Raw genomic sequence first — 27,448 nt, forward strand, 5'->3', positions numbered from 1 at the left:
TACTTACTTAACCTTGTTTATGATGTGTTTGCATGTAATAAAGCTGCTTGAACAAGAACCCACAATGTTCTCCTGTTTTATTCTGACCTGGCGAGCGACATGGTGTCAGAACTGGGATTGCAAAGGCTATTCTTCAGAGTCACCAGGTGCAGAGGTAATGGAGAAGGCAAACTAAAACAACTGAGAACAAAAAAGGGCCAGAAACAAGTCAAAGGTAAAGAAAACATCTACAAATTATTTATTCATTAAAAGAGGTAAAGCAGGGCATTGCCAGGACACAAGACATATTATTAAGCAAACGAATAGCAGAGAAATATTTGTTAAGTGAACAAGAAGCATAGAAGAGCTCACTAATCAAACAAAATGTTTGAAACTGAATTGTTTGATAAAACGAACATCAGAAAAGTGCATAACGGGATTCAGAATTACCTCAGAATTGTAAAATGAGCATGTTTAGAGTTACAACGAGCATGTTTAGAATTAAAACAAGCACAAGAAAGTATAATGGGCATGAAAAGAGATTAAATTAACAAAACGAGCATAACAAAAGGGCAAAAAGGGCATGTTAAGAGATTCAGTGAGTAAAATGAATATAATAAAAAGGACAGAAAAGGGCATGTTAGGAGATTCTGTGAGTAAAAGAAATATAATAAAAAGGACAGAATAGGGCACACTGAGTATAAATAAAGCAAGGCGACTGCATGTATTTTGGCAGATTACTGTGTTTTGGCATAGACTACTACTTTGGTTCATAGGTTCATACTAGGCTATCTGCCCTATGGCATTTATAAGCCTAGCCAGAGTGTGTTTGGCTTTCGCCACCCATTTTAAATTAATTTTGCTATGCCCTTTTTTGAGGTTAGTATACTGTGCCTCTGTCTAACAGTGACACAGAAGTGATACCCGGGGTAAACCTACGATCTCCCATCCACTCATCAAGATTCCCCTTGAAGAGAGTCAATGAGGGACTCTGCCTAACCTGGACTGGGATTTTATTCCAGAGTGAAGGGAGCCTCTGGGTTATGAATCTGTCCCTCCAGCATGTCCTATTTATTTCAGTGCTGAGGTTCAAGTCTCTCGAGCGTAGCTCGATGGGATTTGGATTTTCTGAGGTGCAGCATGTCCATTAATTCCGTGTTGGACATGGCTTTATACGTCAGGCACAGATCGCCTCTGAGCAGGCGGTATGCCACTGAGTAGAGCTGGAGTTTCTTTAACCGGGCAGCATATGGCATCTGTTTGAGCCCTTTGATCTTCTTGGTGAGGTACTTTTGAGGTCTTTCCAGTTGCTGCAGGTGTCTGGTAAGGTACATCCCAAAAGGGGCATTGTACTCAATTATGGGCCTGATGAGGGATGAGTAAAGAGGCACGATGACCTCCCCTGATCTAGATGTGAATACCTTCATGATTAGGTGGGCTATATAAAATGTTTTTCTAACCACTTTGGCCACGTGGTTGTCAAATGAGAGATTGCTATCAACTTGGGTCTTCAGGTCCCTAATTACTTCTTCTGTACTTAATTGATTACCACCTATGTGGTAATTTATGGGCACTTTGTTTTTGCCAAAGGGGATGACTATACACTTTTTGGCATTTAGCTTGAGGCCATGGCTCTGACACCAGTTGTCTGTTTCTATGAGGTCCTTTTGGAGGATGCTTGTGTCGACTGGAGAGTCTATTATGGCACCCAGTTTGCAGTCATCTGCGAACTTGGTCAGCCACAGTCCTTCCGTGTTGGCCTGTACCTCCGAGAAATATATACCGAACAAGAGAGGTCCCAGGACTGAGCCTTGTGGGATGCCACTTGTAACTGGTTTGGAGTCTGACATGGCTCCAGAAATTCTAACAATGGGGGTTCTGTCCTTGAGCCAGTTTGCAACCCATCAAGTGACATAGGGGTTTATATTTAAGCTGATGAGCTTATCTATAATGCCCGAGTGGGGTATTGTATCGACGGCTTTTGCGAGGTCCAGGTAGGCTGTGTGGACCACCTTCCCCTCGTCAATGGCCTTGGTGACTGTTTCAAAGAAATCGATTAGGTTTAAGAGGCAGGATCTGCCCTTAACAAAGCCGAACTGGGTAGGATCCAGTGTCTGTAGGTCCCCAATATCTTTATTTATGAGGTCCATGATGATCCTTTCCATAGCTTTGCAGACCAAGCTAGTCAGGCTTATGGGGCGATAGTTTCCAGGATCTGTTGAGGCATCACCTTTGTGGAGAGGGACCACTGTTGCTGTACGCCACTCTTTGGGTACATATCCTGTAGTAAGGCTGAGATTGAACAGTAGTTTTATGTTTGGGTTTAGCTCTTCTTGGAGTTCATGTAGGACGCAGCCCGGGACACCGTCTGGTCCCATTGATGCTGTGTTTTTTGCTTTGGAGAGGGCGGCTCTTACCTGAGCATCTGAGATGTCAGGGGGGCAGCACTCTGCTGGGATAGATATTTGCCCTTTTGGTGGGAAGGGCGGGGAGAAGTTTGCGCTGAACCTGTCAGCTAGGATGTTGGCAATGTCTGTGGGTTCGGTGTATTTTTTGTCATTTTGGACTAATTCTGAGCATATCTGAGAATTCCCACCCAGGTTCCTAACATAACTAAAGAAAGCCTTGTGATTATCCTTAGTGTCCTGTGCAATTTTTCTCTCAAAGCTGGCCTTAGACGATTTTAGGAGTGCCAGTAGTTTTTTGCTAATACTGATCAGAGATGCCTTCCCTTTTTGGGATTTTGCTCTATCATATAGTAGCTTCCGCCTTCTATTGAATAGTTTGTTTATGGCTGGGGTCCACCAGACAGGACGTCTGCCTTTGGAGGATTAGGTCTTGGTTTTATTTGGGATTGCATGATCCATGCATTCCTGAAGGTGTGCATAGAATGCGTTTATAAAGGATTCTGCGGTCTGGGCCGTATTTTCCACAGGCCTGGGGGCTTTGAAGGATTCCACCTCGGTTTTGAGGAGGAATTTGCATTGACTGAAGCCTTGAATAGTATAACTATAGTTGTTCAAAGTATCTCAAAGTGTGTAAAAGTGCTTACAGTGTGTGTTTGTTACTGTGCATTTATTTTGAAGAGTTTGCTCTGTGCAAGGTGCAACTATTTTGTGAAGTGCAGTCAAGTGCAGCCATTTTGAAATTTTGTGTGCCTGGGTGTGTCTGTTCGCAGAGTGTCGCCATTACAGAGCGTCTCTTGTACTGTACAGAGTTGTTTGGCAAAGTGCAGCCATTTTGGGGAAATTACAGTGTGCTGTGTATTGTTAATTTACAAAGTGCAGTTATTTTGAGATCGTTTATTTGCAAAGTGCCATTACATTGAGACAGTTTATTTGCAAAGTGCAGCTACTTTGAAATGTTTCTTGCCCTCAGCTTCTATTGCCCAGTTTATTTGCACTGTGCAGTTGTTCAAAATGTTTTTTAAAATGATGATAAATTAATTTTGCAATAAAGTAATTACAAGATAAAAGGCTTGTATAGTGAAATAATTTCAAGACAAGTGGCTTTACAGTAAAGTGATTTCAGAGTATTACAGTGCCCAGGAAACTTATTTCATAAAGTTCAGTTATATAGAGGCTGATTGTGTTATTACAAGAACTGGCATAAATTTCAGGCACATGTATATGTGTATGTACAAGTGTGTATTTTCATACATATTTGCAAGAGTCTTCACTGAGATATGTTAATATGGCAGATGGATTTTGCAAGCCACAACCACTTGTGTTTGATAAGAATATTGAAGAGAATTGGAGAATATTTGAACAAGAGTGTGATATATTTATACCAGCAGCTTTTACTCTGATGCATGCAGCAGGGCATTCACTTTGCTAAACCTAGCAAGGTCAGAAGCCATTGAAAGGGATCTTTCATTTGTATATGCACCAGCAGTGTATGAAGGTGAAAGAGAAACTCATCATGTTGTTGTGCAGGCTGAATCAAGAGAAGACCCCAAGTGTTTAAAGTGCAAATTCAGAGAAATGTGTAAGCCACAGACTAATGTTACACTAGAGAGGCATTTGTTTTACATGAGAGATCAAAAGCAATGGGAAACTTTTGAAGCTTATATCACTAACCAGAGAAACAAGGTTAAAACATGTATGTTTGGTGATTTAAAGGATGAGTTAATAAAGTACAGACTCGTGTGGTATTAATAATGCTGCTGTGAGAAAGATTTTGCTTCGTGACAGTGACTTAACACTAAGCAAAGCCACTGAGATTTGTCAGATCCATGGTTACAGAAAGGCACAAAAATATACTTGCTAGGGCGTGGTTTCAGTAAGCTCCAGAGCTAATACAGACAGCATGCAACATGTGACTGGTAAAAGCAGGCCTAAGCACATGGCAGTAGCAACCCCTGCGGGACTTCCAAATAAAACCTGTAGTTTTCTAGCACATTCCAAGACCAGTTCAGTTAAAGGAGCATGCTCAGTGCAGAACCAAGGTTATTCAGTACAGAACAGACATTGCTCAATACAGTATAAGGGTGAATCAGCAAAACCCAATCAAGCTTTATTGTTGATTGTTGCAATTGTGGTACCAACCATGAATTTAGAATAGAAAAGTGCATAGCATTTGGTCAGCAATGTCACAAATGTAAGAAATGGAACCATTTTCAAAGATTTTGCAAATCAAGCAAATCTCGCACAGTTGCAAAGAAGGGTCACTCAAAAAAGCAAGTTGATCAAACAGACCTGCAACAATCTGTTTTCTATGTAGATGGTTTATCAGTAATTGGTGAAAAGATTGATACAGTAGATTTACTGGCAAGAAATGAAGTGTTTTGTGCTGTCTCGATCAATGGTAAATCCACCGAGCTTAAAGTAGACACTGGCTCAAAGTATAATGTCATGTCTACAGATACTTTTGCAAGGGTCAGAGCTGGTGAACAACTAAATGTGACTAACTGTACGAAACCTGTTGCTTATGGAGTGAAGAAATTCAAACCAAAGGTTCAGTAGAGCTTTCATGTTATGTGACCAAGAACTGTTATAGCCTGTTGTTCTATGTGGTTCGAAGAACTGTGCAGTCATTATTAGGTCTCAGAGACAGTTTGAAAATGAATCTGCTTTCTTTTACCAAAGAACTTCATCAAATAAGCACACGCTCTACTTCCAGCTTCACTAACACTATTTTTTCAGAGAGTGCTGATGTTTTCGATGACAAGTTGGACAAGGTTCCAGTTGTGTATTCTATGAAACTAGACCCAGAAATCATTCCAGTGGTCAGACCAGCAAGAAGAGTGCCAATAGCTATGCAGCACAAAGTCAAAGCTCAGCTGGACAAAATGGTGCAACAAGGTGTAATTTGTCCAGTTACAGAAACTACTGATGGTTGTTGTCCTTGGTAGCAGCACACAAAAAAGGCTCAGATTAAATCAGAATACGCATTGACCCAAGAGAGTTGAACAAAGCATTGAAGAGACCGCATCATCCCATGCATACAATCGAAGTTGCAGCCCTGATACTGAATGCCACTGTTTTTTCTGTCTTAGATTCAAAGACTTAATTTTGGCAAGCGATGCTTGGTCGCAAATCTTCACTACTGACTACATTCAGTACCCCATTTGGAAGATATAGATTCCTCAGAATGCCATTTGGAATAAATTCTGCAAGTGAAGTCTTTCAGCGTGCAGTGGACCAAATTTTTTTTTGTTATCCTTGTGCCATAATAGTAGATGATTTATTGGTCAGTGGCAATGGTGAGGCAGAGCATGACAGAAACCTTAAGAGAGTTCTAGACAGAGCACGTGAAGTGAACTTAAAGGTCAATCCTCTTAAATGTAAATTCAGGTTACCAGAAGTTACATATGTAGGTCATTTATTTACATGTATTGGCTTGAGACCAGGCCCATCTAAGCAAGCAGCCATTCTTGAAATGCCAGTACCAGATAATGTGCAAGCTCTACAACGTTTTCTTGGTATGGTCAATTATTCAGGCAAGTTTATATCAGGCTTCAGTGAGTTGACAGCACCTTTGAGAGAGCTCACACATAAAAATGTTACTTGGTCATGGCTAGAACAGCACCAGGAAGCATTTGAAACTCTCAAGCAGAAAATTGCTACCCCGCCAACATTAAGATACTATGATGTCAATAAACCAGTAACTCTTTCCTGCGATGGTTCAAAATTTGGTTTAGGTGCAGTTATTCTTCAAGAAGGCAGGCCAGTAGCTTATGCATCTAGAATACTTACCCAGACTGAGATGCTGTATGCTCAAAATGAGAAAGAACATTTGGCAATAGTGTTTACATGTTCCAAGTTTCATGAATATATCTATGGTCGTGATATCCAGATTCAAACTGATCATCAACCTTTGGTTGCTATTTTAAATAAGCCTATGCACTCAGCTCCAGTGAGATTACAAAGAATGGTGCTTAAATTGCAAAAGTACAACTTCAAAATGGTCTACACGAAAGGCAAATTCTTTCCCTGGTTGATACTTTATCCAGATGGCCCAGAAATACAACAGAACGGCTTGATGCAGAGAAGTTTGACTTTGATGCCGTGGAAGTGCATAATTTTTCTACCACATGACTTGATGAGCTACAAGATCATACAATGACTGATCCATTTTTTTTTCAAAAGCTCAGTCACTATATTAGTGTTGGATGGCCATCAAAGCAATCTAATGTACCACCCAATGCGCAACCTTACTTTCCTTACAGAGATGAATTTTTGATGGAAGATGCCATTATTTTCAAAGGTCCTAAAATTGTTATTCCTGGTTCCTTATAACAATAATATATCCAGATTTTGCATCGTGATCACCTGGGTTCTGAATCCACTAAGAGAAGGGCGAGAGGACCAGTATTTTGGACTTCTCTAGTGAAAGACATTGATAGAGTACCTTCTTCCTGTTCAGTAAGTAATAGTACTAAACCTCATTTGCAAAAAGAACCACTTCATCTAAGTCAAGTCCCTGATTTACCTTGGTTAGTTGTAGCTACTGACATATTCAAGTGGAACAATCAACATTACCTACTGGTAGACTCTTATTCGAATTGGTCCAAGATTGATCTACTACCTAATGTAACTTCTACTACAATCATTACTAAATTGAAACACCATTTTTCAGTCCATGGCAGTCCACAGAAATTAATTTCTAACAATGGTACCCAATTTACCAGTCAATTATTTCAGAAATTTGCCAGATAATTTATTTTTATTTTATTTATTTATTTAACATTTGTTGACCGGGAAAGTCCAACTAGGTTCCACAGATCCTGTTTTCAGCGGAGGCCCGGGGAGAAATGCTCCAGAAGCATGTCTTTAGAATGTGGGAGGAAACTGGAGTACCCGGAGGAAACCCACGCGAACGCAGGGAGAACATGCAAATTCCACACAGAAGGTACCCCAGCTGAGAATCGAACCAGAGAACCTCTTGCTGTGAGGTGACAGCATTAACTGCTGCACCACTGCGCCGCCCAACATGGACTTCATACGTGTTACTAGTAGTCCATGAAAAATTATATGGAGCTGCTTACTGCTTGGTGTGATGGATTTGAAGTCTTCTTAAGACACTCAGTCTTGCTGCCTGGATTCTGCTAAAATTCAAAGTCTGGTTATATTTGCATTTACAGTCTGTTGCATATAGAAACTTGCAGAATATACACTGATGAGAGAATATACTTTGCAGCATCAACTTTAGAGCAATAACAAATAACTTTTTATAATAAACCAAACGTACTAACGTTGCAGTTTAAAGTACTGTTCCACTTTACTTCTCATATAGTACAGACGATGTGAGAGATATAACATTTACCTCAGGACAACAAATGTGTCCCTACCATAACCCTAACATAACTGGATTCATACAGCTCTTTATATACAATTTTAGTCCTCTTGGTATTCTATTTTGGAGAATTGTTCATCCTGTAGAAACAATACTAATTGTTGCAGATGCTGACGCAAATTGCTGACTTAATGATATTATTTTTCAGCTTCCTTGTTTAACAATGTCTTGTCACATTTTTTCTGAATTTTATGAGAGACCAGCTTTTCTGACAGTGTGAACATCCTGTATTCTATTTGGATCTTTGTATAAGAACATCTGTTCTTGTGCCAGTGCTGATAAACATGTCCTGTTTTCCATGCAGAAAAACATATTTTTGAGGAAACACATTGCCACAGTGTCATTGTCCATTCTTTAAAAGCAGATTTTGCATTTTTGCTCTTGCATACATCCTGTTTTTAAGTCTGTAAGGGAAAAATGTCCATTCAGCAGGTTCCTTATTTTCCACGCCATGGTCATTTAGTATGACTGCTGATCACATATTACTAAACTCTGTTTCTGCATTTAAGCAAGCTTATTCTTTCAGCATATTTACAACAGAATTAATTTCAGCCTTATATTCATAATATCTAACAGTCCAGAGTATCCGCAATCAAATGAACTTTCTAAACGAGCAGTACAGAGTGCAAAGCAATTACTTGAGAAGTCAAAGGGTGATAATACCGATGTTTTTTTTTTATTTACTTAATCTCAGAAACATACCCCATGATGATTTACTTGGCTCACCTGCTCAGAGACTTTTATCTAGGTAAACTAGAACAACATTGCCTATCAGTTCTAGTTTATTGAGGCCTAAAGCTAAAAACAACAAAACAATCAAAGCCCAGTTATCTAGAAAGCGTTCTTTCCAAAAGTCCAGCTACAATAAATTGAGCAGATTCAGGTTTATAGGTTCATAGGTGTGTACTAGGCTAATGGCCCTGGAGCCTTTACAAGCCTAGCCCATAGAAGTCCCCTGGCATCGTGCCACCCGACGTTAGTTCCCAGTGCCTGTATCAAGTAGAGCCACTGGAGTGATCCCGGGGTGAACTTTCTATTACCCATCCACTCATCAAGATTTCTCTTGAAGAGAGACAGCATGGTGCTCTGCTTGACATGTATGGGAAATCTATTCCAGAGCATGGGCAGTCTTTGGGTGAGGAAACTGGCCCTCCAGCATGTTCTGTTGATTGTGGTAGTGAGGTTGAGGTCTCTGGAGTGTGTGGTGCAGAGGGATCGGGATTTCTTTAGATGTAGCATTTCTAACAGAACTGGGTCAGACATGGCTTTGTAAGTCAAGCAAAGATCGACTCTAAGTAGGCAATATGAGATAGAGAATAGTTGGAGTATTTTGAGTCTGTCTGTGTAGGACATGTGTTTAATTCCTAGGATCCTCTTTGTGAGGTACTTCTGTGGCCTCTCCAGCTGTTGCAGGTGTCTAGTGAGGTACATGCCAAATGGGGCATTATACTCAATGATTGGTCTAATGAAGGAAGAGTAGAGAGAGACAATGACCTCTTTCTTCCTGGATGCAAAACCCTTAGTAATGAGATGTGATACATAGAAGGACTTTCTGACCACAGTGGCAATGTGGTGGTTGAATGAGAGGTTGCTGTCAACCTGCATCCCCGGATCTCTTATAATGCCTTCAGTGTTTAGTGGGCTCTCATCAATGTGGTAATTAGTGGGAACTGAGTTTTTACCAATGGGGATGATGACGCATTTTTTGGCATTAAGCTTAAGGCCATGGTTGTGACACCAGTCATTGGTCTCAGTGAGGCCTTTCTGTAGGATGTCTGCATCACTTGGGAAGTTAATAATGCTTCCCAGTTTGCAGTCATCTTCAGACTTGGTCAGCCAGAGTCCCTTTGCATTGGCTTGGACTTCTGAGAAGTAGATGCCGAACAGGAGAGGACCCATGACTGATCCCTGTGGGACTCCACTCATGACTGGTTGACAGTCTGACTTGGAGTCTGCTACTTTCACACTGTATGTTCTATCTGTGAGCCAATTTGCAACCCATTTAGTGATGTGGGGGTTGATACCTAGTTTGGTGAGTTTATCAATAATTCCCGAGTGAGGAATGGTATCAAAGGCCTTGGCCAGATCGAGGTTGAGCAGGCATGATCTCCCTTTCACAAAGCCAAACTGTGTGGGGTCTAGATTTTGGAGATTTCCTATATCTTTGTTAATCAGGTCCATGATGATGCACTCCATAGCTTTACATATCAGACTCATCGGGCTAATGGGGCAATAATTCCAAGAGTCTGTAGTCACTTCCCCTTTATGGAGAAGGATGACTGTAACAGTGCACCATTCGATAGGGACAAAGGCTGAGGTGAGGCTGTGACTGAACAGGGCACACAGATGTGGTGCCAGTTCGCTTTGTAGTTCATGTAGAACACAGCCAGGGATGTTATCGAGTCCCATGGAAGCTGTATTCTTGGCCTTGGATAATGCAGCTTTACTGTGTTGCAGTAATGCTGGGTGCCTGGCATTCTTTCAGTATTGTGATTGGTCCTTTATTGAGAGAGAGAGAGGTGTAAAGGTGACACTGAATCTGTTGGCCAGTATGTTGGTAATTTCTGTTGGCTCAGTATAGGAGGTACCATTGTGCAGTAACTCAGTGCAAATCCGGATATTGCCGTGGACGTTCTTGATATAACTATAGAAGGCTTTGTGATTGTTTTTAGTGTCTGCCACAAATCTGCCTTCATTGCTGGCTTTAGAGGATTTGATGAGGGATCTGAACCTTTTGTTGAGGCTAATAAAGGAGTTTTTCCAGTCTTGGGGCTTCACCTTTTTCTGTAACAGTTTATTCCTTCTGTTGTAGAGTTTATTAATGGCAGGGGGCCACCAGATTGGCTTCCTTTTTTGGAGGAATGCGTCTTGGTTCTGGTGGGTATGGTTAGTTCCATGCATTTATGTACATGTTCTTACAGTGCACTGGTGTATGATTCGGCAGTCATGCATCTACTTTTCATTAGCTTGGGTGCCGTGAAGTTAGCCACCTCTGTTTTAGGAGTCCAAAGTCAGCTTTGGAGAAGTTTTTCAAGGTGGTTACCTTTGCTGGGGGTGTGGGTGAGATATGAATTTCCATAGTGATTAGTTTATGGTTGGATTGGACCAGGGAGGGATTGACAATTGGTGTAGTGCAGCAGTCACCCATGTTAGTAATAACCAGGTCAAGGACATTGCTTCCTCTAGTGGGGGTCAGAATAAGCTGGTTCAGGGCACTGGAATTGATGAATTCCAGGAAGCATTGGGCCAGTGTATTGGTGCTTGAGTAGATTTCCCAGTTGATGGAGGGGTAGTTGAAGTCTCCTAGTATGGGAGTGTTGAGCTGGACCTTGATAGATTCCAGGGTGCTTAGGAATGTGGAGTGAGAGTCTACAGACATGGCTGGGGACCTATAGCAGGCTATGACCTGGATCCCTGTCTTACCCAATGTTAGTTGTACCTAAAGTATCTCAGATACGTTATGCTGGGTTATTACTCTGGAGGTGTGCATATCCTTTATGAATATGGTGACACCACTGCCTTTGGAGCTACGGTCCATGTTTCAGGGCCAAAAGGTGTGGAATGCATTATAGCCTGGTAGTGCAGGGGTGCTTTCTGCCACTTTAAACCAGGCCTCCGTTACAGCACAAATATCGATGTTCTCTATTTTAAGAAGGGCTTCGAGTGAGTGCATCTTGAGATTTAGACTTCTAGCATTGAGCAGTATTACCCTCAGATTGCATTTATTTATAGCTGTTACAGTGGTAATTTGGTCTTTGGACCACTGCCTAAAAAAGGCACTTTAGGGGTGGCAAGAGCCATAGCCAGTACCCGGAAACCCAGGGGTGACAGATACAGGCCATCTCTGGCAAAGCATTGAGGTCTGTCAATTATTTCTTTGTCCGCTGAAAAAAGGAGAGACAGTGAGGATACAAACAACGAAAGGTTTCGACTGGATTGGTCAAGTAATGAATATTTGTGCAGAGCTGAGATCTTATTTTGTTAAATCAGGGGTGTGGAGTACAGGAGAAATCGCAGACATCATCTTGCTGTAGCAGAACCAATATCGCAGCATCGTACCTGTGATAGACTCCAACTCTCAGAGCAGTCCAGATGATATTCCTGTTGCAGAACATGCCTTGACTCCTGATACTCTTACGGCAGATGATCCCAGTGCTCCTAAGATTGAATATTCAGCAAGGACCATCCCAGTTGCTAAACCAGATCCCAAATTTTATATCACATGATATGGTTGCATTTCAAAGCCTAGTGTGAAATGCACAGCAACTTGGACATAGTTGTATATATGTATCTAGCTTTGTATACTTGCATGATGAAAAGCATTGCTGTGTAAATTGCATATTTATTAATATCAATGACAATGTCTAACTCATTTTCTCAAAGAGGGAGGATGTAGAATAACAGGTGCGCCGTACGTTTAAGGAGCATTTCCAAGGACTAAACGTGCATATAAATACCAAGCACGTGTTAGCTTCAGTGCCATTTTGAAGGTGCAGCCAGAGTGTTGACATCTATGTGCATGATAGCTAGTTTGTTTACAAGTTAGTTAGCTTACCTCATTTATGATGCATTTGCATGTAATGAAGTTGCTTGAACAAGAACTCACAGTGTCCGCCTGTTTTATCCTGACTTGGTGAGCGACATTCTCCATCACCTCTAGCTTCCACAGTTGCTCTGCCTTCAATGCCTAGGTATCTGTACCATACATTAGTTCTGGTATCACCACTATTTTGTACATCTTACTTTTCAGCTTCTTTGGCATTCTTCTGTCACACACCACCCTGACACTCTGTGCCATTTGGCTGCAGCCCCTCTGATTTTACCTATGACCTTATTCAGACTTTTCCTGTCCTCAACCACCCCTCCCAGATAGTCGAACCGTTTAACCTGCTGTAGTATTTTCCTTCTATCTCAATTCTCAGCTTCTTCTGATTTCCCCCATTTGCTGCCCTTACAAGCGTCTCGTCTGTACTCAGTTTCATTCCATGTGCCTCAGCTTTCCATTTCATTCTCCTCTCATTTGTTGAAGTTGCTGTTCACAGTCTGCTTGTAATGTCACATTATCAACATACAGTAGTTTTGTTGATCTGTTCCCTCTGACCTGTTTTCAAATGTGGTCCTTCACCACTGTGAATAACAGTGGGCTCAGAGCTGAACCCTGATGAACACCCACTCCCACTGGGAACCCCTCTGTGAGTTTGAACACTGTTCATAGTTATGCTATTAGGTCCTTTACATATCTTGCACTAATTCTAGCAATGTTTCTGGGACTTCAAACCATTGCAGGACTGGTAACCATTTGAAATGTCTGGACCAATTACGGCAAGTCCCAAAACATCAAGAATGACTGATCGAAAAAAATGGACTTACATATATTAAATCTGTACTAGCTATTTCCTTGAACATTCCCTTTTCTCTGAGGTATGGCAATCTCATAGTTGGTGTTTATAAATTTGGAGTGTGGGGGGTTGTCCCCCACATTGGGCATATATGGTGGGTTTCACTCTTCTCCTATACTTCTGGTCTTTTTTTTTTCATTCTTTTTGCACTCAGTATTGCAACTGCTGACATTTTAATAGGGAGATGCAGGACTGCCCAGGTCAGTTTTCTTGGGACCTTGTTTTCTCCAAGACTAGGAATGGCCAGGTGGATTCTTCCCTCATCTCTAACTTCTTGTCAACCACCTGTCTCACAGCAAACATCAGGTCAGTTGTGCTGCATGCTGACATGAACCCAAACAGCGCACCACTGCCCTTACTTTCTATTACTTTGTATAACTTTATCAGTCACACTTTCTAGAACTTTCATGCAGTGTTACATAACTTTGATACCTCTGTATTGCTCACAGTTCTGAATGTCCTCTTTTCTCTTGTATACTGGCAGTAGAATGTTTATTTTCCAGTTATCTGGGATACGCCTTTTGCTCCAAATTGCTGTGAGTGCCCTCTGGACCCATTTCTCTACTATCAATACCAAAATCTTTACTTTCATTTTTCCTTAGTGCTGTTCTTACTTCTTCTAGGGTGGGTTCCTCTTCTTCTTTCATTGCAGGCTGTGTCTGGGGCAGTGCAGCTTCTGTGGGGTTTTCTTCATTCAAAAGTCAAATAAAGTGTACCAAAGCCAAATTTGAGGTATATGTGGCCTCCCAGACCAAGGACAGCCACAAGGCATTCTTTAGCTATGTCTGCATCCTCAAAGGCAATACTCAGTTGTAAACAGAGCTCATTGTAAGTGGAGCCACCTATAATGAGCTGGAAGATATAGCAAATCTACTGGCCGACAAATTCAGCTCGAACTTTAGCCCTCTCCTCCCCTACCCCTCAACCTTACCTCATGAAATACCATCAAATATAACTCCACCTGCTATCAGTAGGAAACAGGTCTTAATGCTCTCTCTAAGGCCAAGATCACTGCATCAATAGGCCCAGACAATATCCAGGGTGCCTTCTAAATAGCATATAATATGACCTATCAGGCCGTCTGGAATTGATATTTAACTGTAGCCTCCAAACAGGCTTCAAGCGTCATGAATGGAGAAAAGCAACAGTTATACCTCTGCACAAAAGTGGGCCACGTACAGGCCATAGAAACTACAGATGCATAAGCCTAACTAGTCTCATAAAAGCGATGGAAAGAATTATTATCATGGAGATGATCAGTAATGACATAGTAAACCTTCAGACACTGGACCCAACACAATTTGGTTTCATCAAGGGCAGGTCATGCCTACTCAGCCTGGTGGGTTTCTTTGTGAAGGTCACCAAAGTAATGGATCAGGTCAGAATGGTCCACAGTGCCTACCTAGAGCTAGCCAAGGCATTTGATACAATACCCCACCCCACTCTGGTATTGTTGACAAACTCAAGAGGTTAGGTACAAACCCTTATGTCACTCAGTGGATAACCAATGGCTCACAGACAGGACCCAGGAAGTTAGAATTGGGGAGACCAAATCTACTAAGAGGAAAGTCACAAGTGGAGTCCCTCAGGGATCAGTTCAGGGACCGCTCCTTTTTGGCATTTACTTTTCTGAAGTCAAGACCAATATCAACTATTTATTTATTTTATTTATTTTACATTTGTTGGTAAGGAAAGCCCAACTGGGATGAATACTCATTTTCAGCAGAGGCCCAGGGAGAAAAGCTCCACATTTAACAAAAGCAATACATTAAATACATAAATTATAATCTCCACATATGACAATACATAAAATACATAGTTTGCTGTTACAGCTGACATATATGCAATATGATTAATGAACAATTCTGTTTTACAATGTAAGAATAGAGACAGTAGAACATATACAATGTAAGTAGTGCCTCAGCCTGTCATAACAACTGAAAAGAGAATGTAAGGTGATTAATAGCAAACAGGTAAAGTATACATGAACAGAGAAGAGCTAAGATTTAAAAGTAGTCAGGAGAGAGGGATCAGCTGGAGCAGGCCTTCTTGTAACTGCTTAGTCTGGACTAGAACAGGAGCAAAGCCAAGAAGCGTTAAGAAAGCTTTGGAGAGCACTTTTAAACTGGTCGGTATCGATAGTCGTTCTAATGGAATGAGGAAGTGACTTCCATTTTTTTGGCTACTTGGTGAGGAAATAGGGAGTCATCTGCCTTGTTTTTGGATTTAGACACCTGTATTAGTGAAATATTTGATGATTGTAGATTTCAGTTGGTAGTATGGGGTTGAAGAATGTTTAGCAAAGCAGGAGTTTTGTCGGACTGGTAAAATAGCTTAATTGCCATGGTTAGTTGATTGTAGGATAAAAGTTGTGGTAGTTCTAACTAAGACAGTTTTTAGACTATGATAATGGTGGGTGTTATATGGACAGTCACTGGCAAATTTAGCTGTTTTATTATATCAGGTTTCTAGTTTCTTTAAGTCAGTGTTTTTAAGGCTGATGGAATTGGGGAGGCGTACTGGAGAGTTGATAGGAGGGGGGTTCTAGCAATGGCTACCCTAGAAGTATTAGTTAGATACTTTTTGTTTCTATATAAAGTACCAGTTTTTATAAAGTTTCTTAATTGTTTGTGATATATGTAGGTCAAATCTTAGATTATTATCAATTATGACACCTGGTAATTTTGTTTGTGATGCAGGTGTGATTATTGTATTGTTAATAAACAGGAAAAAGGTCACAGCAAGCCGTAACCACCTTAAAACATTTAATGTGTTCCACAGCAAGCAAAGCACAACACAGCACACAGTGCTAACGCTGAAACTACTACCAGTTCGTTTTCGTCTCCAACTTCATCAGAAAAATACTGACAGTCCAAACCCCTCCCCATTTATACATTTGCACACTGCCAAAACTTAAAATCATGTGACACTGAATTCAATTTTAACCCTTTCCTAAACATACCTTAAAAACGCATAATAAATACAAGCATAATAAATACAAATTTTCCCTGTTTAAAACACTTTTAGATATCTAAAAACACACTTTCAAAACCTGTAATAAATAAACAGATGTGTATAAAAAATGAATGCATGTTAAAAATGAATAAATGAATGTAAAAAAAATCAAGTAAAATCAATCCTGTTGAACAATATTTTAAACCACGTGTGTGAAATTCATAACTTCGCTGCTCTTAATTTAAAAATTGGGGCTAGGGAGACCATGTCATTCAAACCCGGCCACCTATTGGCTTCTAATACCAGTTGCCAGTAAACCTCTATATATTCCAACATGGTCACCCAAGAACCACCCCTACCATCCATTACCACTTCATCTAATACAAAAAAGTGTAAGAAGCACCTTCACAGCTCAAAGTGTGTTTATATAATGCGTTTCTGTTGTTACCCCTCTTAATGTCGTAAAGGTGTTCATATATTCTTTTCTTTAAACACCTTTCTGTCTTACCTATGTAAAACGCTTTACATTTCTTACAGGTTGCAATGTAAACAGGTCCCTTACTTTCACAATTAAACTAGGATTTAGAGGTAATGTGTCTATTCCTGTTACTGACAGTAATTTCAGAAGTATCAGCTATAAAAGGACATTGTTGGCATGCTCCACACTTAAATGTACCCACTTTACTAATTAGGTTTTCCCCAAGTTTGTTTTCCATAAGGTCCTTAATACATCTACCTTTTCTGAAGATGAATTTTAGTGGAACATCAAATTTTAAATTCAAGTCAGAGAGGTTGGAAAATCTGTTCCATTCCCTCTGGACAATGTCTCTAATGACCTGTGCATCACCACTACAATCCACAATGAAGGCATTCTCATAGGAGTCACTGTCCCCATTGTTCGTTACCTTTTCTTTTATACCTGTATCACCAGAATGTAAAATTGGTGTAAATCTGTCCTTCCTATGCTGAAATACTTCTTCCTGGATTTCCTTAATCAAGGTCTCTGGGTATCCTCGTTCTAAAAACATACATTTTAATAGGTCACACTCACCCAAAAAATCATTGTCATCAGAGGTCATTCGACTACCACATACATATTGACCCTTCACTATTCCTTTCTTTTGGAAGTATGGGTGGGCAATAGAAAAGTGCAAAAATGAATTACAATATGTCTCCTTCCTGTGTACTTTTGATTCAAACCCATTACTACTCTTCCTAATATGGTTGTCCAAAAAATCAATACTGTCATAACCTATCTTATATGTGAATCTAAAAAAATCAGTACAGTTGGAAATGTGTTCAAAGAAGTCCGTACATTTCTCCTCACTATCTGTCCAAAATATACAGATATAGTCGAGGAAATGTTTGTATAGTGCCCAACAATCCTTAAATACTGAACTAAACACATGCTTTTGCTCCCACCAAGCCATCACTAGGCTTGCATAAGTGGGGGCACACATGGCCCCCATGGCAACTCCCTTTAAGTGTAGAAAAAATTCCCCTTCAAAATAGAGAAAATTGTTGCTTAATACCAATTCCATTAAGACAGTAAAAACATAAATCTCTTTTTCAGGAAAATTATTTCCGTACCTTAGAATCTCTTCAAAAACCTCTAAGCCAGTTCTATGGGGAATAGAAGTGAAAAGGTCCACCACATCAATAGTAATAAAAATGACTTCTTTGGTTATCTGTTTGTCTTTACACTTTAAAAAAAATCCCATGAGTCTTTCAGCACATTACATGCACCCACAGATAGGTTCTTTAACCTGTGATCTAAACATTTAGCAATGGGTGCAGTGACAGACTGACTAGCAGCCACAATGGGCCTCAAGGGGGGATCATGTACATCTTTGTGAACCTTCGGAATCCCAAAGATAGATGGTACTCTTGGTTCCTTGTTGTGTCCTCCACGGTCCGAGAGACTAAAGAGCAAGTCTATGACCAATTATTATCAGGGCAATTGGAGGGGGTGGAAGAACAACAGGAGGGGGAAACAAGCTCAATAGTTGTTACTGGGAGTACCACAGTACATGATGAAATGGAGTCAGATGAATGTATTGTGGAAAATGGACTTATGAAACAAGCTCAATAGTTGTTACTGGGAGTACCACAGTACATGATGAAATGGAGTCAGATGAATGTATTGTGGAAAATGGACTTATGAAGCAAGCTCAATAGTTGTTACTGGGAGTACCACAGTACATGATGAAATGGAGTCAGATGAATGTATTGTGGAAAATGGACTTATGAAACAAGCTCAATAGTTGTTACTGGGAGTACCACAGTACATGATGAAATGGAGTCAGATGAATGTATTGTGGAAAATGGACTTATGAAACAAGCTCAATAGTTGTTACTGGGAGTACCACAGTACATGATGAAATGGAGTCATATGAATGTATTGTGGAAAATGGACCTATTTTGACTTGCTAGGGACACACTATTTTTAATTATACAAGTTTGGACATTACTAAGGTCTTTTTGATTTATTTTCAAAAGGTTTTAAATTTGTTCCCCGTAAAAAATGTGTTTTAAGTAATGTATTAATTAACTTGAAAATGTTTATCCGCAAGAAGAATTTAGAACTTTTGCTGGATGGGCAAAGTGTTGCGAGTGAAGGTTTGAGAAGGAAAAGTGTGTGGAATGCCCCTGTGCACCCTCAGCTTAAAAATTTAGAGAATGTTTTCGAAATGGAACTTAGAGAAGAACTTTCTGTTAATAAGGTTAATTTTAACCTGACATCTGAAGAAAGGACACTTTTAGATTCCATTAGGAAGAACAAGTATGTGATGGTGATGAAGCCGGACAAGGGTGGGGGCACAGTGCTCACGGATGTTATTACATATGACAGTAAGATGATGGATATTTTCTTAGACAACAACAATTATGTGAAGGTCTCTATTAATGAGGTGCATATTGCATACAAAAAGGTTTACATAGCACTCAATGATTTGATATTGGAGGGTTGTATAGATATACAGACTTTCAGATTCTTACACAACAAGGAACCAAGAGTATCATCTATCTTTGGGATTCCGAAGGTCCACAAAGATGTACAAGATCCTCCCTTGAGGCCCATTGTAGCTGCTAGTCAGTCTGTCACTGCACCCATTGCTAAATATTTAGATCACAGGTTAAAGAACCTATCTGTGGGTGCATGTAATGTGCTGAAAGACTCATGGGATTTTTTAAAAAGTGTAAAGACAAACAGATAACCAAAGAAGTCATTTTTATTACTATTGATGTGGTGGACCTTTTCACTTCTATTCCCCATAGAGCTGGCTTAGAGGTTTTTGAAGAGATTCTAAGGTACGGAAATAATTTTCCTGAAAAAGAGATTTATGTTTTTACTGTCTTAATGGAATTGGTATTAAGCAACAATTTTCTCTATTTTGAAGGGGAATTTTTTCGACAGTTAAAGGGAGTTGCCATGGGAGCCATGTGTACCCCCACTTATGCAAACCTAGTGATGGTTTGGTGGGAGCAAAAGTATGTGTTTAATTCAGTATTTAAGGATTGTTGGGCACTATACAAACGTGTCCTTGATGATATCTGTATATTTTGGACAGATAGTGAGGAGAAATGTATGGACTTCTTTGAATACATTTCCAACAGTACTGATTTTTTTAGATTCACATATAAGATAGGTTATGACAGTATTGATTTTTTGGACAACCATATTAGGAAGAGTAGATAAACCAGAGTGAAGACCACCACGATGATGCAGCAAACCTTCTTTTATTACAATAGCAAGAGAACACAGAGATGGACTGTACACTTCTTCAGATCTATTAAACTGTAAAAGCTTTTGTCCTTATATACTAGTAGAAGTACTAATTATTAAGACCAATCATTTAATTAATACAATAATCAGTTAGTTAATTAATGTAGCAATCAGTATTAGAGCGAGCCAAGGAACACAGTAAAAAACACAATAGAAAACACAATGAGAATCCCTGTCTCTAAAATGTATAATGCTTCTCACTGCAAGCACTGTGTGAACACTAGAAGCTGACATTATTCTAATACAGTATAACATTTAAGAAAACACAATTAAAAAATCAGTTCTATATGACAAGCATATTATAGCACAATATATGCAATTCTTCAGTCTCACCGCACATAAATTCTCTATACATTTGTTCCAAGCTGAAAACTTAGAATACACGTATATAACGGGAATATCTATATATATATATATATATATATATATATATATATATATATATATATATATATGAAAAAAACATGTATAAATATAAACGCTAAAATCTGAGAATATGCCTAAAAATACTAAAACCAAGCTAAGCTTGTCAAAGCTAAAACTATATTAAAAACATGAACAATAAATGTGCTTAGGACATTAATGGCATGAAACGGGGACAACTCTTGTAAAAGCGTATATGCAACACATCACATGACATCTTGACTGTGAACCAAGAAACAAAAGACCCAATCATAACTGTTGAATAAAATGAAAAAATATAAAAAATAGTAGTGGTAGAAAGTGATAGTAGAAGAGGGACTTATCCATTCACGAGGCTAAAACACAATTAAATATTGTAAATAAAATGATAGAGTAGAAGCTAAAAGCAACATGTGCAATCATAATAAAAGGTATATAAAAAATATACATATATAAATGTGTTTCCTATAATAGAAAGGAGGTATGAAATAAACTAAAATAAAATAAAATAATTTGGAGACATACAACAATATGTAATCATTATAAGCGATATAAAAAAGTGTATATATTATATATTAAAAAATGAATATATAAAGGTATTAAATATGTATATATGGAAATATATGTAATTATGAAATTTATATATGGTAAAGTGTATGATTATAGACTTAAAAACAAATCTATGTACAAAATGTATATATATAAAAATGTCAATATAAATATAAGAAAATATTATTCTATGCAATGAAATCATATAAAAATAAATGCATATAAAAACGTATATAAGATGTATGAATAGTATAAATATGTATGCATATAAAAAATATATGAATACATATTGTATATTTATCTTCCAAATCTAGGAATAAATAGTGAAGTAAAAAATTTTTTAAAATTTTAATATTTATTATTTCAAACTCCTTTTTTTGAGTGTCGATCTAACACTAATATATTGGTTCAATCCAGGTGAATGGTGTGCTTTAAAGCGTATAATCCATTCCAGTTCAATGTTCTCAAGTTCATTAAATATATCACCTTTCCTTTTATTGGGATGGACTAATTGTAATGTTCTAAATTTAAAGACATGTCCTGGATAGCTATTGATGTGTTTAGCTAGGGCATTTTTCTGATCATTCTTCTTAATATCATATAAATGATTATAGATCCTTTCTTTCAATGATCTTGTCGTCATGCCTATATAGAACGCCTTGCATTTTTGACAATCTGCTAAATATATTAGGTTAACACTATCACAGCTGGATATAAAATTAGGTTTGAAGGTAAAACTCATCGTAGGATGTATGAAGTCAAATTCTTTTGTGATATGAGCACACATGTTGCAAGTATTGCAAGGGTATGTCCCTAATTTATTTGGTAAAGCTCCTATATTGTCACACTTTTTCTCTCTTATATTTCTATTTTTGCATCTTATATCACTATCTTTTTCTATACACAACAGTCTCTTAAGATTCTTACTGTTGGTATAGACAAAAGCTGGTCTCTCTCCAACCAATTTCGTAATCCCTTCATCTGTCAGAAGTATGTGCCAATTATTATGTATAATATTAGTAATAAACTTATTGTCACTAGTGAACCTGGACAGATAGTGAGGAGAAATGTATGGACTTCTTTGAACACATTTCCAACTGTACTGATTTTTTTAGATTCACATATAAGATAGGTTATGACAGTATTGATTTTTTGGACAACCATATTAGGAAGAGTAGTAATGGGTTTGAATCAAAAGTACACAGGAAGGAGACATATTGTAATTCATTTTTGCACTTTTCTAGTGCCCACCCATACTTCCAAAAGAAAGGAATAGTGAAGGGTCAATATGTACGTGGTAGTCGAATGACCTCTGATGACAATGATTTTTTGGGTGAGTGTGACCTACTAAAATGTATACGAAGCTCCGTTCAAACAAACAGATAGTCTTTAATACAACTTAAAATCCACCAGATTGAGCGCTTTCATCTGCCCTAAGCAGATTTCATCAGAATAATTAGTAAACAGTGCCTCACATTTTTATACCATTCTAAACTGCAGTAATTATTCAATAATTAACAAATTGCAACAAACGAATCAATCATTCCATAAACCTGTTAAAAAAACAGCAAGTATAAATAATTGACTTGTCCAGACCAAATTTAACCCATTAGTGTGTTTCTATTTTTAAATCCTCTGTATAAAGTGCTACTGTGCATATAAATACTTAAAAAATATTAATGCTACATTGCATGTATGATATACTTTATAATATGTATGTTATTAAATATGTATAATAATATATTTTAAATTAAAAATGAATTAAACCTTTAAGTATATTTCTAGATGTAATTTTGTTATCTATGCTACAATGTGGGTTGTTTTATTTCAAAAGATAAACATAAATGAACCTAACTATTTGTTTAATCTATACATAATAAATACTAATACTAAATATTATTGTTGTTAGGTATGTTTCACAGGGCTAAAAATAAATAAATAGCCCTGTGAAACATACCTAACAACAATAATATTTAGTATATTTATTTAAAGGTTTAATTAATTTTTAATTTAAAATATATTATTATACATATTTAATAACATACATATTATAAAGTATATCATACATGCAATGTAGCATTAATATTTTAAGTATTTATATGCACAGTAGCACTGAGGATTTAAAACTAATGGGTTAAATTTGGTCTGGACAAGTCAATTATTTATACTTGCTGTTTTTAACAGGTTTATGGAATGGAATAATTACTGCAGTTTAGAATGGTATAAAATGTGAGGCACTGTTTACTAATTATTCTGATGAAATCTGCTTAGGGCAGATGAAAGCCAATCTTCTCTTGGTTGCAGTTTGGTTCTTACTACTAAAATGTATGTTTTTAGAATGAGGATACCCATAGACCTTGATTAAGGAAATCCAGGAAGAAGTATTTCAGCATAGGAAGGACAGATTTACACCAACTTTACATTCTGGTGATACAGGTATAAAAGGAAGGGTAACGAGCAATGGGGACAGTGACTCCTATGAGAATGCCTTCATTGTGGATTGTAGTGGTGATGCGCAGGTCATTAGAGATATTGTCCAGAGGGAATGGAACAGATTTTCCAACCTCTCTGACTGGAATTTAAAATTTGATGTTCCACTAAAATTCATCTTCGGAAAAGGTAGATGTATTAAGGAACTTATGGAAAATAAACTTGGGGGAAACCTAATTAGTAAAGTGGGTACATTTAAGTGTGGAGCATGCCAACAATTCCCTTTTATAGCTGATACTTCTGAAATTACTGTCAGTAACAGGAATAGACACGTTACCTCTAAAGCCTATTTCAATTGTGAAAGTAAGGGACCTGTTTACATTGTAACCTGTAAGAAATGTAAAGCGTTTTACACAGGTAAGACGGAAAGGTGTTTAAAGAAAAGAATATATGAACACCTTTACGACATTGAGCTGTGAAGGTGCTTCTTACACGTTTTTGTATTAGATGAAGTGGTAACGGATGGTAGGGGTGGTTCTTGGGAGACCATGTTGGAATATACAGAGGTTTACTGGTAACTTGTATTAGAAGCCAATAGGTGGCCGGGTTTGAATGACATGGTCTCCCTAGCCCCAGTTTTAAAATTAAGAGCAGCGAAGTTATGAATTTCACACACATGTGGTTTGAAATATTGTTCAACAAGATTGATTTTACTTGATTTTTTTTTACATTCATTTATTCATTTTTAACATGCATTCATTTTTTATACACATCTGTTTATTTATTACAGGTTTTGAAAGTGTGTTTTTAGATATTTAAAAGTGTTTTAAACAGGGAAAAGTTGTATTTATTATGCCTGTTTTTAAGGTATGTTTAGGAAAGGGTTAAAATTGAATTCAATGTCACATGATTTTAAGTTTTGGCAGTGTGCAAATGTGTAAATGGGGAGGGGTTTGGATTGTCAGCCTTTTTCTGATGAAGTTGGAGACGAAAACGAACTGGTAGTAGTTTCAGCATTAGCACTGTGTGCTGTGTTGTGCTTCGCTTGCTGTGGAACACATTAAATGTTTTAAGGTGGTTACGGCTTGCTGGTGCTTTTTTTCCTGTATATTGGTTTTGTTTTGGGCACCTCATCCTCCTGGACTTGGATTATTGTATTTTTACAAGCTGTGATGAAGAAAGATGTTGGAAGGAGAGAGGATCTCGTGGGTTGGAAGATCATGCGTTTGTATTTTGGCGGTTAAGGATGAGCTGAGAGTTTGATAGCCATAGTTTGGTTGCTGAGAAGAACTTCTGGGTTATGTCTTGAAGGTGTTGTACTGTAGATGCGGCACATATAAGTGTTGAGTCATCTTCGTACTGAATCGATGAGGCTGATGGGGTGATGGGGTAGTTGCATTTAGGTCATTTGTAAAAATGCTAAAGAGTAATGGCCCAAGAATTGCACCTTGTGAAACCCCTAATGAGACAGGAAGGGAGGGAGAACATGTTGCAATTTTAGATTGTTGGCGGCCATCTAGATAGCTTTGGAACCACTGGAGCACAGTGGGGTTTTGGTTCAGTTTGGAAAGAGCAGATAATAATTTAGGATGGGGGTCTGTATCAAAGGCTTTGGACATGTCCAGAAAAACTGCAGAGACTATTTTACCATTATTTCTGAGTTGGATGATGACATTAGAAAAGTTTAAAAGTTCTTTGTAGTACTGTGACAGGGCCTGAAACCATGTTGGGAATTTGCTAGTAGGTTATTGGGGGTAAGATACTGGAGCAGTTGTGAGTGGATGCATCTTTCAAAGACTTTTGATAGTAGGGAAAGAGTGTCAATGAGGCTATAATTAGTGACCTCTGTGGAATTTCCACCTTTTTGTAGAGGGATTATGTGAACAATTTTCCATATTGCTGGACATATTGTTCTGGTACAGACCTACTGATAACAATAGACACAAGATAGGAAATGACTTCGGCTGCCAGTTTTAAGTATTCAGCTGGCAGTTTATCAGCTACAATTGAAGTGACTTTGACCTCTAGATAACTAAATGTGCAGATTATTGCAAATTAGGATTGAATCCCACACTGACGCAAATGTTCTCCAGGAAGGGCTGACACAGACAAACAACTGGTGTCAGAGCCATGAACTAAAACTAAATGACAAGAAATGCATAATAGTATCCTTCTAGAAGTCATCCACTGCTGGTAACTATCATAGTGACAAGACACTCCTTATTAACACTTAATAACATTTATCATTATTATTATTAGAAGTAGTACTAGTAACTTATGTATTACTGCTGATCCATTAATTAGGGACTTAGGGACACACATAGACAGTAATCTAATCTTTGACCATCACGTGTCTACAGTAGTGAGGAAATTATTCTGTGTTGCGCAACTTATAAACATAGGTATGGCATCTAAGTCCAAGGAAGTCATTGTTCTACTGTATTCGATGTTCATCAGACCTATGATTGAGTACAATGCCCCCTTTGGAATGTACCTAACCAGGCATATCCAACAACTGGAACATCCACACAGATTCATCACTAAAAGAATACAGGACATAAGTAAAATGTCCTTTGCAGACCACCTCAATGCCCTATCCCTGTATTTGGTCTCCTACAAGCTCTTTAGAGGAAATCTATGTCTGGAATACAGGGCATTGTCAAACTCTACCCTCTGATGGACCTCCTGCATATCCACAAAACAAACAACACCAGAATTAACCATTCTAGAGACTTAAACCTTGCTTGTGATATAAATAAGACCTTCTGGAGAGACAGGTATGTATTCCAGATACTACCTCATCTCTGGAGCAGGCTCTTCCTCCATGTGAAGCAGAGTTCCTCCCTAACCAAATTCAAGCATAACTTGGACAGTTGGATGGGGAACAGGAAATTCATCCCTGGCTTGGCTCCTATGCCTCTGATGGACACAGGTAGCCTGTAAATGGTTCACCTCTCAGGTCCCTACTTGTAAATCTTTCATTTCCTAAGCCCCTGCTTACACTTATGAAGGGTACCAGAACTTGTCAGAGATCTGGGATACATGGCTGGGCTTAAAAAGGGCCCTTGTGATCATTGGCCTAGTAAACACCTATGAACCTATGAAGTTGCTAGAAGTACTCCTTCCATATGCCTTTAATTTCCTGTGGGTTGGTAAGCAGTTATTGCTGGCATCAGCTGTGAAGGGTATCTGACTATCTTCTCTATCTTTCTGTTTTTGCTTTGCAACCTGATAGAGTTTCTTTTTGCCACTTACCAAGTTACTTAATGGAGAACATCAACATCTGTGCAATGACAGAAACCCGGTTCAAGGCTCCAGAGAGTACCCCTGCATTACCAGGCTATAATTCATACCACACCTTTCGGCCACCTAACCTGGACTGAAACACTAAAGGTGGAGCTGTGTCCATATTCATTAAGGATATCCACATCTCCAGGCTAGTTGCTCAGCATAATGCATCCAAGATTATCCAAGTGCAACTAACTCTGGGCAAGACCGCAATCCAAATTGTAGCTTGCTACAGATCCCCCACCATGCCCCAGAATTCCCACTCCTCATTTCTTAATACACTGGAAAATATTAGGGTACACCCTAACACCCTAATAATGGGTGATTTCAACTACCCTACCATTAACTGGGAAAACTACTCATGTACCAACTCTTGTGCTCAACGTTTTCTGGAATTCATAAATTCCATTGCCATGGATCAACTTATCCACACCCCCACCAGGGGCAGCAGTATCCTAGACCTGGTTATTACCAACATGGGCAACCGGTGCTCCACACCAGAAGTCAATTCCTCATTGGTCAGACCCGACCACAAGCTAATCACCCTAGACATCCACATCCCTCCCCTGTCCCCCATTAGGGAAACCACAGTAAAAAATTTCTCCAAAGCCAACTGCACAATTCTTAAGACAGAAGTGGCAAACTTCACGACACCCATGCTGACGGACAATAGAGGTATGACTGCTGAATCCTACACAAATGCACTTTATAAGCACTTACACGAGTGCATGGATCATGCAATCCCTAACAGAACCAAGATGCTATCCTCCAAAAAAAGGAAGCCAATTTGGTGGTCCCTTGCCATAAACAAACTCTACAACAGAAGAAGGAAACTGTTGCAAAAAAAGAGTAAAATCCCATGATT

Source organism: Protopterus annectens, chromosome 4.part0, assembly GCF_019279795.1.
Source record: "Protopterus annectens isolate FY-2018-M chromosome 4.part0, PAN1.0, whole genome shotgun sequence".
Taxonomy (NCBI): Eukaryota; Metazoa; Chordata; order Ceratodontiformes; family Protopteridae; genus Protopterus; species Protopterus annectens.